Below are 5385 nucleotides of genomic sequence, written 5' to 3' on the forward strand. Positions count from 1 at the left end.
AAAAAATAAAAAACTGCTTTTGAAGGTACATTTATGGCTCTGTTTCACTCCAAAGTGCAAGCTATTTCAGCTTTTTCAACTCAAGTTATATACATAGAATAATAATAAATAATTCAATGTTCAAAGTGCAACATCAATAATTGGTCATCCAGAGCTCATGAGAACACTTATTTTCCAGTCCAATATTCTATACTGCAGTGGTTTTCAAACCTTTTGTGCCCAAGCCACACCAATGGGCAAGTCAAAATCTCAAGCTACACCTGTATTCATAGCAACAAATAGCAGATCTACAAGCTTTTACTGAGCTTGTAGATCAGCTTTTTTTTCCTTTATGCCATTTATGACAATTTGTGAAAATAAATAAATAAAAATAATCTCTCCGTACAGACCAAATAATCAGGGTGATCTACAATATGTTGTCACTTCTGTAGCCTACTCTAGAAATAAACCAGCACAAAAATACACAATTTGTTTATTTCAGTTAAAGTCATAGATATTTTAACTTTCCTTTTAGTGTCCATAGTCCCTCTTTGACACACTTCAAACCCTTGTCCACAGACAAGGAGTTGGTTTGAACTAATTTGGCCCCAATCAGTGGTTGGCTACAGGTGTGTTTCCTTGGAAGCCTATATATTGACCTGAATCCCATTTTGACACATTTTGGATCCAGAGCAGAGCCAAGGTGAGATATGCTTGTGATTAATTTGTGATAGCTTTCTTAGTCTGTTTAGTTAGTCTGTTGAATAAAATTAGTTTAGTTTGAGTCATATTGTAGTCATCTGAAATGTTTTACTTTTAGTCTAGTTTTACTTGACTAATATAAGATTTTAGTCAAGTAAATCTACAGTTGATTCAGTCAACTAAAATGTATTTTAATGCGTGCTGAAAATGGCGGATCTACCAAGCGTTGTGATCTTGTAGATCAGCCATTTTCGGTGCGTGACATCCACTGCAACCAAGCATAAAATGGCTTGTATTTGTTCTACTGGATCTCTTCTCTACTAGTCCCTCCCAAACATTTTAGTCTAGTTATTTGTTGACAAAATTGTCAATAACATTTAATCGTCATAGCTTAGTTTTTATTTATGTAACTTTTGCATGTCTGTCCTGGACTTTGAATATTATGTTTTCTTATGGTTTTCACAGACGATGAAGGTGTACATTGCTCTCAAGGTGCTCTTTGCTCTCCTGGCTGAAACTGGAGCAACACCTGCAGCTGTGAACGCACCAGCTGAGGGTAAGAAAAAACACAGTACAAATATTAGGAGCAAACTTTTACGATTAATGAACAATTATAAAAATAAATATAGCTGCAAGCAGCAATACGATGGCCACACACACATTATGCAATATGCGAAATGCAATATGTAATATGTGCAAGAAATGTTGTATTTGAGAAAAAGGCGATGCAATCATCGACATTAACAATAATGGACTAAGCTATGCCCATAGACTCTATACAGACTGTAAATTAAGCCTATTTTTCAACTATTTCAAAACCGCCATCTTTCTATATCCGGTGCACTCTGAAATTAATGCTATTGGTTGGGACCCGAGCGGGGGTGGGGAAATAAAGCTATTGGTTGTGTACCTTGTCAATCAAAGCTTCACAAGGTAGCCACGCCCCTCCTACAGCATACCCTACTTTATCATCAATTTTAAAATACATGGGACCATAATTTACCAAAACGCATATCATGGTGATTGAAAGAAGACTTTAAACTAGCAACTGGAAGCATAAAGTATTTATGGAAATGTTTATTAAGGTAATAAAATCAAGTGTAAAGTTCGGCAAAAACCCATCCGCTTGCATAGAGCGTTTTTCTTCTGACACCAGTAGGGGTAAAACAGCGAAACTACAGGCCATTTTCATGTGAAATTTTACTTCCTATATAGACAAAGGCGGATACAGGGCCCTTGGATGCAATTAACTAATGAGCATTGGAAACAACTGAGTAAAGTGCTAATGTATTGTGGATATTGTAATCTATATATGCTTATAATGCAGATTTCCGACTTGTGTCGAAAATTCTTTTCATGGGCATGATATATGTCCAAAGTTTGCATTTTCAAATGATTGCTATTGTGCCCCTCTTTGGCCTATTGGAGTTAGATTTGTTTAAGCACCGTTTTACTCTCTCCATCCACTTCTTCCTGTCCACCTACCATAGTACCAGGGACCTGCTACACTTTGGACGGCAGACACTATCGGGGACACATATCCAAGACGATCAGTGAGAGAACCTGCCAGGCCTGGTCAGCCCAGACACCTCACAAACACACCCGCACAAGCAGCAATTACCCAGACAAGTAAGAAGAACCAGCCAAACATCAACATATACTACAGTGTCTGTCTACTACCTACCTACAGCATCTACCTACATGTTCTTTTTTTGTCAGAGGCCTGGATGAAAACTACTGCCGCAATCCAGACCATGCGGCGATGCCATGGTGCTACACTACTGATACAAAGCTACGCTGGGAGTTCTGCCAGGTCCCTGCATGTTATGTTGCTCCAGGTAGCTTTGACCACATAAGTTTGCGAGAATTATTTCCTTAAATACTTTTAGGATATTTCTGCTGAGGATGAATAACAAACCCTCATCATACTGTTAGCAGAGAAACTGTCCCCGAGTTGAGCTAGATGTCGATGTTCCCTTGATTATAGTTTACTGTTCGTTTACTGAGCATCAGTGGTAACAGTATCCCTGCCTCTGCAGGGACAGACAAGTGTGATCCACTCATACTGTATAGACCACATACTGATTGCACTGAAACAAAGTTTCCTGACAACCGATCTCTTAAAGTACTATTTTAACAGCTGACTCAAAACCATATAATCCTACAGCAAAATCTACAAGCTCATGGTTTTGGGCCTCATGCAGCAACACCTTAAAGTTCTCTTACATTTCCCTTTATATTTGCACTTAAAGGTAGGGTAAGTTATATATGTTTGGTTAGAACAAAAGTTTTTTGTTAAAAGGTTGAATCTTTATACTGATATAGTAAGCATTGCTGTAGAGTGTTTGTTCAGTAGCAGGGGTCTCCCCATCTATCCAGCTCTTTAATAAACAGAAGATACATGTTCAGGTACTGTAGGTGGCCAAATTTCAGCCAATCAGAAGAGAACCCAATTATCAGCTTTAATGTTATATTGTTCCAGTTCCAATTGTGTCTGCTCATTTCTTTGTCAGCACTCCCTTTCACAAGTTCTCTCTCCTGATTGGCTGAAATTTGTATCCCAACCTGAAAATGCATTTTCTGTTTACGATAGAGCTGGATAGACGGGGAAGACCTCTGTTCCTGAACAAACATTTTAATGCATTGAGTATTATCAGAATATAGAGCTATTTAACACATTTTCACTAAAGAAAATCACTTACCCTTAATCACTTACCTTTAATTGTCTGTTATGAGGACAACACTTGTTTTTCCATGTACAAACTTTTCCAACTGGGAATTAGATAATGGTCCAGAGAGTGTGTGTAGAATGTTTTGTGCAGATTTATCAAAAATCCTAGGATGAGTGTGAATTGTATATGTTTTTAACTACTCAAAATGGCAGTAAATCTAAGGGGCAGAGCTCATGGGTCACACTGAAAGACGTGTACTTCATGACTATAGGCATACAGTAAGTGTAGACAAGTTCCATGGTTGTAGGCCAAATGAGGCATGATGACATATGTCCAAATTTTCAAACGATTGCTATTGCGCCCCCTTGCAGCCTTTTTGGAGTTAGATTTGTTTAAGCACTGTTTTACTCTCTCATCCACTTCTTCCTGTCCACCTACCATCGTACAAGAAATGACCTGCTACACTTTCGACGGCCGACACTATCGGGGGGAGGTTGCTACGACACTCTCTGGGAAAACCTGCCAGGCCTGGTCGGCCCAAATACCTCACGGACACGGCGTCACAAAAGAAAATCACCCAGATACGTAAGAAGAACCAGCCACACATCTCTGTACAGTATCTATCATCTAGCTAGCTGTCGCCCTGCCTGTCTGTTGGTGTCTACTACCTACCTACTGTATCTACCTACTTGTTTTTATCAGAGGATTGGATGAAAACTACTGCCGTAATCCTGACGGTGAGCCGAAGCCATGGTGCTACACCACTGATCCAAAAACACGCTGGGAGTTCTGCAAGGTCCCCAGATGTGCTATTGACACAGGTATCTTTGACCACTTAAGTTCACGACAATTATTTTATTTTAGGAAATTTCTGCTGAGGATGAATAACAAACCCTCATCACTCTGTGACTCACTGTACTGTTAGCAGAGAAACTGTCCATGAGTTTAGCTAGATCTCGATGTTCCCTTGATTATATTATATTATTATTATTCTGTTACTGAGCATCAGTGGTAAGAGTATCCCTGCCTCAGGGACAGACGAGTGTTTCCACTCATACTGTGTAGACCACATACTGGGTGCACTGAAACAAAGTTTCCTGACAACCGGTTTCCACTCCAAGTACATACCAGACACTATTTTAGTAATTTAACAACTTACTCAAAGCATATAATCCTACATCTAATAGTTATCTACAAGCTCACTATTTCCGCCTCAAGCAGCAACATTCTCTTAAAGTTCTCTTAAGTTTCCCTTATATTTGCTCTTAATTGTCTGTTATGAGGACAGAACTTGCTTTTCACACGTACAAACTTCTCTCCACTGGGAATTTAGATAACTAGAGGTTCGTAGCGGCCCTCGCATACACCGAGGCATGACATATTTCTGTTTAAAGTTAGCATTTTCAAGCTATTGCGCCCCTCTTTGGCCTATTGGAGTAAGATTTGTTAAAGCACCGTTTACTCTCTCCAACCATCTACTTCTGCCTGTCCTGTCCACCTACCATCGTACCAGAGCTGACCTGCTACACTTCGGACGGCCGAAACTATCGGGGGGATGTTTCCACGACACTCTCTCATAAAACCTGCCAGGGCTGGTCGGTCCAAACGCCTCACAAACACACCCGCACGGAATCAAATTACCCAGACAAGTAAGAAGAACCAGCCAGACATCTATCTATGTACAGCATCTATCCACCTATCTAGCTGTCTGTCTGTTGGTCTGCCTACTACCTACCTACTGTATCTACCTTCATATCTTTGTCAGAGGCCTGGACGAAAACTATTGTCGCAATCCAGACGGTGCGAAGAACCCATGGTGCTACACCACTGATCGAAGTATACGCTGGGAGTACTGCAGCCAGATCCCCACATGTGATGCTGCTCCAGGTAAGTTTGACCACTTAAGTAGTTCAAAGCAATTATTTTCTTGATTACTTTTAGGACATTTCTGCTTGGGATGAATAACAAACCCTCATCTCTATGTGACTCACTGTACTGCAGAGAAACTGACCATGAGTTTACTGTTCTGTTA

This window comes from Gymnoscopelus microlampas (genome assembly GCF_963454915.1).
Source record: "Gymnoscopelus microlampas genome assembly, chromosome: 16".
In the NCBI taxonomy this organism is placed as follows: Eukaryota; Metazoa; Chordata; class Actinopteri; order Myctophiformes; family Myctophidae; genus Gymnoscopelus; species Gymnoscopelus microlampas.